The sequence below is a fragment of the Alexandromys fortis genome, unplaced genomic scaffold (assembly GCF_014885135.2).
Source record: "Alexandromys fortis isolate MF-2015 unplaced genomic scaffold, M_Fortis_MF-2015_v1.1 scaffold_224, whole genome shotgun sequence".
Taxonomy (NCBI): domain Eukaryota; kingdom Metazoa; phylum Chordata; class Mammalia; order Rodentia; family Cricetidae; genus Alexandromys; species Alexandromys fortis.
This window is the reverse complement of record NW_026068104.1, coordinates 1,826,556-1,841,374: the sequence shown is the minus strand read 5'-3', so window position 1 is coordinate 1,841,374 and position 14,819 is coordinate 1,826,556. Positions and strand designations below refer to the sequence as shown.

Here is a 14,819-nt window from a genome sequence, read left to right as displayed (position 1 = left end):
TGCCAAGTACAGGAGAAATTAGGGTCCATGATCTTAACTGTGACCAATGGAAAAAAGTGACTATTACTTTTGTCTTTTTTGTCTCTGGAGCTATTGTCCAGTAGTTGTTCGTAGAGTTGTACATAGAAGTTGCTAATAAAATCTTTGAACCCTAAATAACTTCTGATACCAAATGGTGACTGTTTTCATAATTCTGCATTTATGTGTGCTCCTTCCTTTTTGTGATGCTTACCTTTCCCCCATCATTCTATCTGAAATAGCTATTCCTAGTAAAGAATGCTTGGCAAGTTCTATTCCCCTTTTCTCTCTCACTTCCCTTTTCTCCCCCATCTCTGTGTGGGATGCGTATATGTGTGAGTTCATGTTCACATGTGCATATCCATGTGTTGGGCAGAGGACATACTTAGTTGTCGTTCTTTCTCAGGAACCATACACTGTGGGACTTTTTGTGAGAAAGTTTGTTACTAAACTGGGGTTCACTGAGTACACTAGGCTAGTGAGCTAGAACTGAAGGAATTCACCAGTTTCTACTTCCTTAGTTCTTGGATTACAAGTACCCGTCACCATGGCCTGCTTGTTAGTATGAGTTCTGTGTATCAAACTCAGCTCTGCACACTTATTTGACAAGAACCTTCTAACTATTTCTCCATGCCTCACATGCTATGTTTCCTAGAAACTCAGCATATTATGTCCTTTAAAGCACTAGTAGGTTCTTTGGAATTCAATATTTGATTATTTAGAAGGCACGATAGGAGTTTTTTTTTTTTTTTTTCCTTTTGCACCAAAATTCTTTATTTGAAGAAATGGTACAAAGTAAAGAACTTAAGCGGAGTTTTCGGTGCGACTTATAGAAAAGATAAAGACAGACCGACATGCATGCACTGCCTCAGTGACAAGTAAAGTCACTTGTGGCTTTAGAGAAGTCAGCTTAGCTGTCATTACTGTGTCCCAGAGTGTGCTTGTCAGATATTCTGCCATGCTAGCTTCAGGGGCTCCCATCTTGTGCAAGTTGGTCACGTGGTCACCCAGTTCCTTGATGGATTTCCCCTGCTCATTCAGGTAATGTGTCTCAATGAAGTCACACAAGTGGGGGTCATTTTTGTCAGTAGCCAGTTTGTGCACTTGCAGTAGTGACTGATTCACACTCTTTTCCAGGTGCAGTGCACACTCCATTGCATTCAGCCCGTTCTCCCAGTCACCACGGTCTGGTTTCTTGATATCCTGCTGGAAGATTGGGCCACCTCGTTCGTTCTGTAGCTTCATCAGTTTCTCAGCGTGTTCCTTCAACTCATGAGATTGGTGAAGAAAGTGTTTGGCAAAGTTCCTCAGAGCCACATCATCCCGGTAGAAGTATCAAGACATAGTCAGGTAGATGTAGGAGGCCTACAGTTCCCGGTTGATCTGGCGGTTGATGGCAGCCTAGGAGTCCTGGTGGTAGTTCTGGCACACTTGCGAGGGAGACACAGTGGTCATGGCAGCAGCGGCTGACGACGCTGGAGTGGTGGAGTGACGAGGTTGCAGAGGGTTCTGGCTTGGAGCAGCCGGCTGGGGTCAAAGGGGTCAAGTGCACGGTTCCGTTCAAGCACTGTTGAAGCAGAAAACTGCGCCGACTCCGGCGAGAACGTCTACCGATAGGAGTTTTTAAACAAACATTCAAGAAGCACAGAATAGGAGAAGAATGGGACACCACTGATACCAACCTCGGACCCCCTGTTTTACTGATAGTTTTTCCCAATGTCAAATGTCACCTAATTTATTTCTTTTAAAAATTACTTTAAAAATCAATTTATATCAACGATTTATCCACTTAATAGATAATAATTCTTATCTTATGAATTATAAATGATATTTAAGATAGCAAGTCAAAAACTATTCAACACAGGTGATATGGAAGTCATCTGCTTTCAGCTTTTATCCCATTATGTGCCATCCATTGCTAAAACTACTGGCACGGGAGCTACAGCCCCTCCACAGCATTGACTTGCTTTTATTACCATATTGCTATCGTACTAGTTTGAGCCACTTTTACTCAGACCTTGCTGTGGGACAATGTTTTTTTATCCTGTCACTTGTGTTATTTTTAATAAAAACACTGATAGGCAGGGTGACCAGGCAAGAAATAGAGGTGGGGTGATGAGAACAGGAGAATTCTGGGAAGAGGAAAGATTCAGTCTGCAGTTGTCCCCAAACAGAAAGAAAGAGAGTAATTGGGTGTAGTGACACACACCTTTAATACCAACACTTGGGAGGCAGAGATCGGCATATCTCTGTGAGTTCAAAGACAACCTGGTCTACAGTGGGAGTTTCAGGACAGCCAAAGATACACAGAGAAACCTAGTTTCAAAAAACCAAACATTAAAAATAGAAATAAAAAAATAGAGTTTAAAATAAAGCCTTGTGAACATGAAAAATAAACAGAGAGTCTGGATACTGTAGTGTGTTGTCTTTAAATTGTTTGATGACTGAGGAAGGAGCAAAAGCTACTAAAATATATTTGATTATAAATGNGCTTTGTATATTATTGTGTTGTCTTTGAATTGTTTGACTGCTGAGGAAGGAGCAACAGCTATTAAAAGACAGTTGATTATGAATGCTGCTGGATTAATCCAATTTATATATATTGAAATTGCCTTGACTTCAAAATTTAAGTAAAATATTAGGCTACTTTGGAGAAGAGGTTTTGTTTCTATAGGAAATGAGAGGCTGTTGATTTATTCTGGGTTAAGAAAAATCAGATTTGATCAAGGACGAACACCTGAGAAATCTCTGATAGGAGTAGATGGCCCAAATGTCTGAGTTCTGCATCCAAATGGGTTTCAAGAATGCTAGCTGAGATGATCAAGCCTCACAGAATGCTACAGAATGGGACTTACTTGACTTTAATTCAAATTTTCTTAGGTCCCTGTAAGATTATCAGTGCCTTCAGTCAGCAGGAAGTAGCCTAGAAAACTATCCACATTCTGCCAAAAAATGGATTATGGATGTTTTTCTTTATTTAGAGTGTTGGTTACAAGTTATTATGGATAATGGTTAGGAAGAAAGCTAAACAAAAGAGATTAGATTCAAAGTTCTTGAGGTTTTTTTTTAAGGGAGGAAGTGCTGTGGAACAATGGTCTTTTATCCTGTCACTTGTATTATTTTTAACAAAATGCTAATTAGCCAATAGCCAGACAGGAAGTATAGGTGGGGGCGACAAGGCAGGAAGTAGAGGCAGGGCAACCAGAACAAGAGAATGCTGGGAAGAGGAAAGAGTCTGCAGTTGTCACTCAGCTGCAGAGGAAGCAAGATGAGAATGCCTCACTCATGAAAGATACTAAGTCAAATGGCTAACACAGAAAAGAATTATGGGCTAATATGAGTCATACGAGTTATAAAAAACCTGATCTAATGGGCCAACCAGTTTATAATTAACAAAGACCTGTGTGTTTATTTGGGACTGAATGGCTACAGAACCAGGTGGGACAGAAACCTCTGTCAACAAGACCTTGTCTTTTGTTCTCCATTTTTTAGAGAAGAAAGCTTAAATCTAGGTTTTGATTGTCAGACCTTGCTTGCCTAGGGGAATCTCAGATCATAGATGATTCTAGTTTCTTTGCTATAATGCTGCATCTAATTTTTGGGGTCTCTCCATTACTTTATGATATATCTCACTTAGGATTATGATGACAATCTGCCTGTCAATGTTATGTTCTTGTATTTACAACCCAGTGGAAAATGCTGCCTAGTGCTCCATCCCACTAGATGGGTTATCCTCCCATAAAACATACATTTCTGAATTCTCAGTGTAGTGATTTAAACCATAATGGCACCCATAGGATCATATATTTGAATACTTGGTCCCTATTTGGAAGAATTGTTTGGGAAGGAGAAAGAAGTGTGCCACTGAGGCCAGATTCTAAGGTTTCAAAAGATTGGAGGTGTTAATTAATGGAGACCAAAGATTATGCATTAAGTCTGTGATGATCATGAAAGACCTATAACAAGCACAGATTCAAGAAAATATGTTACCTGCTTGCATGTGGCATAACAGATATATGTGGAAATCTTGAGTTTACAAACTTGATGATAATAATGATGAAAAACAGAACTAAAAATGATACATCTCACAGTTCAAGCTTTAACCTAGCTTTTCATCTTCAACTGAGCTAAATGATGAACATAAAACAGCCCTATGTATCTCTTCCACAAACAAAATTGTATCAGGGGAAAGTTTGTGATTAGAATTCCAACTAATACATGATACATTAAGGAGTAATGGAATGACTTTCATAAGATATATAAAGCTAATATCTATGTCTTCATTTTCTTGGAAGTAATGGCTATTTTTATTATCCAGAAATTCAGAAAAAAAATTGGCAAAGATTGCGTTGTTAACTTATTTTTTAAAATAAATTTAACTTATTTTTAAAATACATTAACTAAAAACTTATCAGCCTAATCACAAAAAAGTACTATCAAGTATAACAACAAGTTTTTCTGTTTAAATATGTAAATATTAATCTAAATTATAAAATTATTTCACAAAAGGCTAAATTACCCAAGTAGCACTAACTCTATCTGATTCTTCAATTAGATATGACAATAAATAATTCAACTGTATTTTTGAAACTGTTCATTATTTTTTCAAGTTATTATATGAAAGCAATTGTGGATTGAGGTAAAAGTCAATTAGTATTATATACCTTTCAGTAATTTCTGTAGCAAATGACTGTGATGAGGTATTTTCTCTGTAATGATATTTTATGTCATTATTCTTTCCATGAATTCATTGACACAGTATTTGGTAAGAGAGTCAAATTTCTATAAAATTCAAGGTCTAATAATTTCACAATGACATAATTGCCATAAAGGTTTATTCCAGCATGTACTATACATAACTGAAATCAAATATATACTTCACAGTATTTCTCTTGGATTCACCCAACTCTGAAAGATCTGAGATCATTAAAGCATCTCAATTAGTAATGACTTTCCCAACCCCCAGTAGCCAGTGAAGCATACATTAAAGGTGCTATGTGCAGTCAAAATTTTAATGTGCACAATTTGAAAATGTCTACTACCTTGGTGCAGAGAGTAGTATTATCTGAGAACCTCATTTGCCTGGAGTTTTATATTGCAGCCATTAAAAAATATTTCATCTCCTTGGGTGAATGTCTTATGAACATTTCCAAACCTATTAAGTAATATTAATTGTACAAAGGTTTGGGAAAACATATGAATCATTAAAAGTAGAAATGGGATGTTCAATAGCCTGGAAGAGCTAATGTTATCACTTTTCTGGCCTGTTTAACACCTTCTTAGTACAATTATTTTTAAATAAGTCATCATGACCCAGCAAAAGTTCCTTCTTTTAGAAGCAGAACACTGAGTGGAGATGAAGGTGAAAAAATAGGCTCAGAATATTTTAAATACTCACATTAGAGACTGATGATGTTTTGAGAAAAGTTCTTAAAATATTTCTTAGCAGGAACTATTTATTAATAGACGGAATCCTTGATAGATTTCATTGACTTATATTTATATTCAGAACATCAGATGAAAACTGAGTTGATCTTTACCCAGACCAAAGCAAAAATGAAAAGGGAAAAAAATAAAGAGTATTAGTCAAATTCCTCTCTTCAGTAAATTGTATCTTCAACACAGATATGCACGTATTATAGTATTTGTTGCTAATAAAAGTCGAAGTCATGTTCAATGTCTAACAATTAGTTACTGCTATTGGAACAGTTCTATATGGGAAAAGACTATGGGAAAAGGTGGCTGGACTTAAAGAATATTCCTAACCTACAATTTTACTGCCTAAAAATGACTAATTTGGAGGCTCAATTTGTGGCACAAACATTGCATGTGACAGGAAGCACACTTAGTTCACATAAACAATATGTTTCCTTAGGGAATATCATTATCCTAATTTAGTAAGAAACAATGTAAATAATCTCTGTTAATGGAGGCACATCAGGAAAATAGTGTCAATATCATTTAGAGTCTCACATTTTGTGCCAGATGTAAACAGGCTTGCCTTTGAGAAAGTTAATATGAAATATATGCAAGGATATTTGCAATATTTTTTCCCAAGGGTACCTTGGGTTCTACAGAAAAACAGAACAAACAGTATATTTGTATGTGTTATATAGATTTTTTAAAGCTTCTACATTTATATATGTAGTTATATGTACATAGTCACATATGCATGTAAAAGATTTATTGTAAGGAATTGGCTTGTGGAGTTGTGGAATCTGCCAAGTCATCAAATCTGTAGGGTGAATCAGAAAGCTGCAAACCTTAACGGAGTTGATCATTTAGTTTCTAGGCAGAGTGAAAGGCCCGTGAACAAAGAAAACAAATGGAACGTCTCCTGGCAGGCTCGAGAACTGGATGGAGCCAATACTTTACTCAGGTCAAGTCCAAAGGCAGCAAATGAATAAGGTCCCAGTTTGAAGGCCATTTAGGGAGGAATAATTTCTTCTTGAGGTCAGCTTTTTGCTTGATCCCAGCTTTTCACTGATTGGATGTAGTCCACCCATATTATGAAGAAGTGAGCTTTACAAATTTACATGTTAAACTCATTGAATATTTACAGGAAGAATCATAAAAAGCTTGACCTGGGAACACAGTGATTCAAGGAAATTGATGCAAAACTAATGGTCACATCCTTCATTTCCCATATATTTAGCTTTTACAATAAGCTAGACAAATCAGTACTCATGAAATGAAAGTAAAATAACATAGTGCATACTAATACATGCTGAAAGATGACTGATAAAAAACATTTTCATGTGAAAAATCAATCAAAATAACATTTCAAAATTGGATATGTGATGTATGAAAGGCTTTCCAGTAGGCTTTATGATAGATTCAGGTACACCTATCGTTTTTTGCAAATATGATCATAGGAACTAGTAATACACATCATTAAATAATTTTTGCTGGATCACCAAATAAATTAATTAAAGTGAAAACTATTTAGTGACGTTAGAAGAGTAGCCCAAGTATTTGCACTTTAAAGGTGCTGTGCTGACATCAGGAATTCAGGTAAAGCAGCTGATACAATTGTTGGTCCTACTAAAAGGAAGGGTCAAGAGAATATAGGACATTGGTTCTATTGATTCAACATGCTGTTACACACAGAGTAGTACACATACATGTTCAAAAATCAATGGTCTAATAGCAGTAAAATAATATCTGCTCTCTATACAAGTATTTTCATTATTGTTGGTACTGTTGTTAGAATTTGTTAGTATTTTTGCCCGATTTTAGGCTAGTTCTTTTAATCTTTTGTTTTGTCTTATTTTATTGAGCCCAGGTTGGCCTGGCTCTAGCTATATGACCGAGAATGATTTAGAACTTATGATTATCTTGACTGAACCACTTGAGTTCTGGGACTACAAAGGATGTGCAGCTATGCCAGGTTTATGCAGTAGTAGGGAAGAAAACCAGTGTTTCGTGCATGCTAGGCAAGTACTCTACCAACTGAGCTATAAAACAGGTCTGCCTTTGATCTTGATGGTCTTTCTGTAGTGATACTAGTTAATTTATATGGTACTATTGTTATTCTCAGCAAAGTGCATTCCACAATGGAAACCGTAATTCATTCCCAAAAAAAACAAACTAAAAAGATGTATTTAATTGTCAGATATAACAACTTCTTCAAGTACAATACATTTTCCTTTCCTTTTTAAAGGTCTCTCTCTCTCTCTCTCTCTCTCTCTCTCTCTCTCTCTCTCTCTCTCTCTGTGTGTGTGTTTATAATTTTGTGTGTGTATGTATGTGTAGGCACACATGTGTGCACACATCCATTTTAAAGGGTATATGTATGGATACTTAGTCAGACATGGAATCCAGAGAGGCCATTTGGAGTCTTCCTCTATCACTCTCTACCTATTTGTTTTAAGGCAGAGTTTCTCTCTGAAACCAGAGCTCATGTTGTCTCTATGAGGCTATAAGCCAGTGATTTATGACAACCCTTCTGTCTCTACTCTACTTGTACTTGGGGTTATATGCATGAGTTGTATGCTAGGCTTGTTATGTGGGTCCTGAAATCTGAACACCCGTCAAGATGATTGTTCAGCAAGTACTGTTAACAACTAAACCATCTCTCTATTTCTTTGTACTTTGATTTGAATACAAGGATATCAATACCTTATGTATTTTAAGTAGCTTGCTTCAATATTTTTCAGATTAACAGATATGAAGATATAAAGGAGCCTGACCAGTTTGGATGTTCACCTTCCTAGACATGGACAGAGGGGGGAGGACCTTGGACTTTCCACAGGGCAGGGAACCCTGACTGCGTTTTGGATTGGAGAGGGAGGGGGAGAGGAGTGGGGAGAGGGGTAAAGGAGTGGGGGGAGGGGGAGAAGGGTGGGAGGAGGGGGAGGGAAATGGGAGGCTGGGAGGAGGCGGAAACTTTTTTTTTTACTTTTCTCAATAAAAAATAAAATAAAATATAAGAAGGGAAAGTGAACAGGAAAAAAAAAGAATTCAAGCAAATGTTGAACAAAACTTTCCCCCTCTCTGCAATGGAGCATAAAATATGACTTCTCTAAAGATAAGGATTGAATGGACCCATTCAATGTTTTATTCAAGGACTCCTTAAATCTAGTATGTACCTCTTTTAGTTGGGGTTTCTATTGCTGTGACAAAACACTGTGACCAAATGGCAAAGTGGGGAAGAGAGGGTTTATTTGTATTACACTTTCATATTGTTGATCATTATCAAAGGAAGTAAAGACAGGATTACAAGCAGTCTAAGAACCTGGAGGCAGAAGCTGATGCAGAGGCCATGGAGGAGTGTTGCTCGCCAGCTTGTTGCCCATGGCTTGCTCAGCCTGCTTTCTTATAGAACCCAGGACCCCTGGTCCAGGAATTGAACATCCACAATGGGCGGGGCTCTTCCCATCAATCACTAATTAAGAAAATTAATTTCCTTAATTAAGAACTTTACTGTTGGATCTTATGGAGGCATTTTATCAGTTCAAATAACTCTAGCTTGTGTCAAGTTGACATAAGACTAGCTAGTGCAGTTGCCAATTATACATTATAGGACTAATATGCATCAATGAGACAGCAAAGAAAATACTGGTCTAGTGAGTGTTACACCTTAACATTAATCAAATATTGAGATAAAGACACATTATTACTAGAGGGCTGAACATGCTCACTAGGACAACTACAAGTCCACATCAAGTGAGCAGAGATAGTGGAAAGAAGCAACAAAACTGAATATCTTTTTTCCTATTTGTGTTTCAGATGTTTTTTCCATTCATCCTTATAAATTATGGTTTATAATGTATTCTTTTAAATCTATATTTGACCACAATGACCAGGAGATATACTGTCAGCTTTCTACAACAAAACATAAATTTCTAACTGGAACATAATTTGATTCTGTCCTGTCTGTTTCAAATATGCTTGGCCTCGCCCACTGCAAATGAGCCATATTTCTATACTGGATAATGTAAATGAGAAGAGAAAAAATGGAGATAGATTAAAGACACAAAATCCAAAAGAAATAAGTGGTTTAAATAAAATATGTGACGATGGTATGGGGTGCTATAAAGATTTTATTGCCACTTACTTGGGAAGACCAGCATAACTCATGCCTAGTGCTACCACTTACAAGTAATGCGATCCCTGCAAACTCATTGCAATAAAACTTCAAGCATCTATACTATCACATATTATACACATGCAAATACACCAGTAATTTAGTAACTTTTCTAGCTGCCTTTCTCCCTGATAGACTTTATTTCTTGATGTCCCTTCTTAATGGGAAAAAATCATTTTTAGCCCAGTGTGTGATTGATTAAACATAGAAATCTGCTCATTTTTAAACAGTTCTGCTACAACTCACTATTTCCGACATTGAGTGTTTATTGTGGCAGATAATAAATAGTATATAGGCAAATCTTCCCTGAGCAGGGCACCACTATGTAAGTCAATAGCTTCTCTCATCCTGGTGAATAAAGATAAGGTTTAGTTTAATTGTGTGATTTGGATCTGTTGACTCTAATTGCAAAGTCAAAGGATCATGAAGATCAGAATAATAAAGGGACTGAAATCCTGACAGTGTATTTTAGACTGGGTTTCAATGAAACTAAGAGCCAACAAGTGGTTGAAATAGATTTTGTAAAATAGAGATAGATTCAGAACACTTTTTGTTGCTGTTCTGTTCTAAATGTTGGAGTTCTACCTAAGATTTTATTTGAATAATATAATCCTGAAAAAATGCAGGCATAAGCATGCATGTATAAATAAATCAGCAATCTGTACCACTATTCTCACTATTCATATTGGAGGCAAGATAATGGAAATGTTGAGGACACACTAACATTTAATCAACTCTTTTGATTGCATATCTGGGACTCTTGCAGTTAAGTTTCTAAAATCCTTATTGATATATCTATCCCATGCTAATGAATTATGCAGTTGTTGCTAATACTGCTACTAATAGTGGAAGCACGGTGTTGAAGAGATTATTAAGAGGTTAAGATGTGTGCTTCCCTGCTCCCCTATCCGACCTTCCTTTATCCCAAACATCCCGTTTCCCAAGTTCCCCCCAACCTCCCCTTCTCACTTTTCTCTCCCCATCTCCCCTTACCTCCCTCCTCCCCTCTCCCCCAAGATCCCATTTTTTGCCCGGCAATCTTGTCTACTTCCCATAATCAGGAGGATAGCTATATGTTTTTCTTTGGGATCACCTTCTTATTTAGCTTCTTAAGGAGATCAAATTATAGACTCACTGACCTTTATTTATCTCTAGAAACCAATTATGAGTGAGTACATCCCATGTTCATCTTTTTGGGTCTGGGTTACCTCACTCAGGATAGTGTGTTCTATTTCCATCCATTTGCATGCAAAATTCGAGAAGTCATTGTTTTTTACTGCTGAGTAGTATTCTAATGTGTATATATTCCACACTTTCTTCATCCATTCTTCCATTGAAGGACATCTAGGTTGTTTCCAGGTTCTGGCTATTACAAATAATGCTGCTATGAACATAGTTGAACAAATGCCCCTGTCATATGATCGGGCCTCTCTTGGGTATATTTCCAAGAGTGGCATTGCTGGGTCCAGGGGTAGGTTGATCCTGAATTTCCTGAGAAACCGCCACACTGCTTTCCAAAGTGGTTGCACAAGTTTGCATTCCCACCAGCAATGGATGAGTGTACCCCTTTCTCCACAACCTCTCCAGCAAAGGATATCATTGGTGTTTTTGATTTTAGCCATTCTGACAGGTGTAAGATGATATCTCAAAGTTGTTTTGATTTGCATTTCCCTGATCGCTAAGGAGGTTGAGCATATCCTTAAGTGTCTTTTAGCCATTTGTATTTCATCTGTTGAGAATTCTCTGTTCAGGTCAGTGCCCCATTTTTTAATTGGGTTAATTAGCATTTTAACGTCTAGTTTCTTGAGTTCTTTATATATTTTGGAGATCAGACCTTTGTCTGTTGCGGGGGTGGTGAAGATCTTCTCCCAGTCAGTGGGTTGCCTTTTTGTCTTAGTGACAGTGTCCTTTGCTTTGCAGAAGCTTCTCAGTTTTAGTAGGTCCCATTTATTCAATGTTGCCCTTAATGTCTGTGCTGCTGGGGTTATACATAGGAAGCGATCGCCTGTGCCCATCTGTTGTAGGGTACTTCCCACTTTCTCTTCTATCAGGTTCAGTGTGTTCAGACTGATATTGAGGTCTTCGATCCATTTGGACTTGAGTTTTGTGCATGGTGATAGATATGGGTCTATTTTCATTCTTCTACAGGTTGACATCCAGTTGTGCCAGCACCATTTGTTGAAGATGCTTTCTTTCTTCCATTGGATACTTTTAGCTCCTTTATCGAAAATGAGGTGTTCATAGGTTTGTGGGTTAAAATCTGGATCTTCTATATGATTCCATTGGTCAACTTCTCTGTTTTTATGCAAATACCAAGCTGTTTTCAATACTGAAGCTCTGTAATAGAGTTTGAAGTCAGGGATGGTAATGCCTCCCGAAGTTCCTTTATTGTATAAGATTGTTTTGGCAATCCTGGGTTTTTTGTTTTTCCATATAAAGTTGATTATTGTCCTCTCAAGATCTGTGAAGAATTTTGATGGGACCTTGATGGGGATTGCATTGAATCTATAAATTGCCTTTGGTAGAATTGCCATTTTTACTATGTTGATCCTCCCAATCCAAGAGCAAGGAAGATCCTTCCATTTTCTGGTATCCTCTTCAATTTCTTTCTTTAATGCCTTAAAGTTCTTGTCAAATAGATCTTTCACTTCCTTGGTTCTTAATTAAGGGAGCCATCTTAGGGTTGGGAAGAGATTTGGTGCTCCCAGGTGCCCAGGGCGATGTCCCCAGTTAGTTCCTGGGGCAGCTGAGGACAGAGAACCTGAAATGACCCTATCCTATAGCCATACTGATGAATATCTTGCATATCACCATAGAACCTTCATCTGGAGATGGATGGAGATAGAGACAGAGACCCACACTGGAGCACTGGACTGAGCTCCCAATGTCCCAAGGAGGAGCAGAAGGAGGGAAAATATGATCAAAGAAGTCAGGACCACGAGGGGTGCACCCACCCACGGAGACAGTGGGGCTGATCTATTGTGAGCTCACCAAGGCCAGCTGGAATACGACTGAAAAACCATGGGATAAAACCGGACTCTCTGAATATGGCGGACAATGAGGGCTGCTGAGAAGCCAAGGACAATGCCACTGGGTTTTGATCCTACTTCATGTTCTGGCTTTGTGGGAGCCTAGCCAGTTTGGATGTCCACCTTCCTAGACCAAGATGGAGCGGGGAGGACTTTGGACTTTCCACAGGGCAGGGAACCCTGACTGCCCCTCAGACTGGAGAGGGAGGGGGAGAGGAGGGGGGGGGAGGGGGAGGGGGGAGGGAGGCGGAGGGAAAAGGGAGACGGGGAGGAGGCGGAAATCTTTTTTTTTTCAATAAAAAAAATTATATTAAAAAAAGAGGTTAAGAGCACATACTGCTCTAGCAAATAGAGTTTAGTTCCTAGGACCCATGTCAGGAAACAGGTATCAATGGCATGTAACTCCAGATCCAGGAGCTCCAACATACTTTCTTACATCTGAAGGCAAATACACTCTTGTGTATGTAACAACACACATATTTAAAATAAATATTTAAAAGAATGTATTTATTCACTCTCCTGTTTAGGGACAACTAAGTTGTTTCCAATAACTGGCTATTATGACTAGATCAGCAATGAAAATGGTTGAGCAAGTGTCTCTGTGGTAGGCTGAAGCATTCTATGTGTAAATGCCTAAGAGTTACAGGTGAATCTTGAAGTAGATTGATTCATATCTTCTTGAGAAACTGACACACTGATTTCCATAGTGCCTGCACGTAAACACCAAGCCATCCACAAATCAGGTGATATACATTGGTGACCAGCCTGCAAGATATGCTAGGGTAATGGTTGTACAAATCTTAGAGGAGTAATCAAGCAATAGCTCATTTAAGGCTCACTACAAAAGATGGAACCCATACCCAATACTTCTTGAGTGGCTAGGAAGCAGAGACTAGATAGCTTCAGCGTCATAGGATAAAACCAAATAGTACAAAACAAAGCATAGTGATAAAATGATTCCTAATGATATTCTATTATTGGGTCAGTCATCATCAGAGAAGCTTCAGCCTACAGAAGATGGGAACAAATAGAGAGACTCACACACAGACATGACACAGAGAGTGAGAGACTATGGAACCATTCAGACCCAAATGGGATATCTCCATCAACTCCCTCCCCAGAGGGCTCACAGAATTCTGTAGAAGAAGAATGAGAAATAATGTAAGACCCAGATTGGATGGGGGACAACAAGAAACCAAGTCCCACTAAATCAGGATGAGCAAAGATCAAATGAACTCTCAGAGACTTAGGGAACAGGCACACTGCCTGCATGGGTCTGTAACAGGTCTTCTGTTACATGTTATGGCTTCCAGATTAATGGTTTATTTACTTTTTAATTTATTTTTTCATTCAAAAATTAACACTTCCTCCTCTCCTCCCATTCCCCTCCCACTCCCCCAATTACTCTCCTTCCTCCCCCTCCCTCCTTAAGAGAAGGCAGGGAATCCTGCCCTGTGGGAAGTCCAACCCCCCCCCCATCTACATCCAGGCCTAGGAAGCTTGGGTCCCAAAAAGCCAGTACATGCAGTAGAAACAAGTCCCTGTGCCTTTGTCAATGGCTTCTTAGTCAGCCCCCATTTTCAGCCACATTCAGAGAGTCTGTTTGATCACATGCTCATTCACTCCTGGTCCAGCTGGATTTGGTGAGCTCCTATTAGAACAAGCACACTGTCTCAGTGGGTGGACCAACCCCTGGCAGTCCAGACTTCCTTGCTCATCTTCTCCCTCCTTCTGCTCTTCAACTGGACCTCGGGGGCTCAGTCCAGTGCTCCAGTGTGGGTCTCTATCTCTATCTCCATCCATCACGGGATGAAGGTTCTATGGTGATATGCAAGCTATTAATCAGTGTGGCTATAGGATAAGGCCAGTTCAGGCACCCTCTACTCTGCTGCCCAAGGACCTAGCTGGGGACATCCCCGTGGACACCTGAGTTCTCCTCTAGAGCCAAGTCTCTTGTCAATCCTAAAATGGCTCCCTTAATGTAAATTCCTTCTTCCCTGCTCCTATATCCACTCTTCCTCCATCTCCACCCTCCCACTCCCCCAAGCTCTCTCCAGTCTTTCCCTTGTCTCTCTTCCTCTCTCCCCTTCCCCCACCCCCACCCCTAGCTCCACCCCCATGCTCCCAACTTTTGCTAGGCAATCTTGTTTGCTTCCAATTTCCAATAGGATCTCTATATATTT

At 38.9% G+C, this 14,819-nt stretch overlaps 1 pseudogene; it reads right to left on the bottom strand.

The window, feature by feature from the left end:
* Window positions 1-928: 928 nt before the first annotated feature.
* Window positions 929-9,600, bottom strand: LOC126489615 (ferritin heavy chain-like; annotated as a pseudogene).
* Between the last annotated feature and the right edge of the window lie 5,219 nt (window positions 9,601-14,819).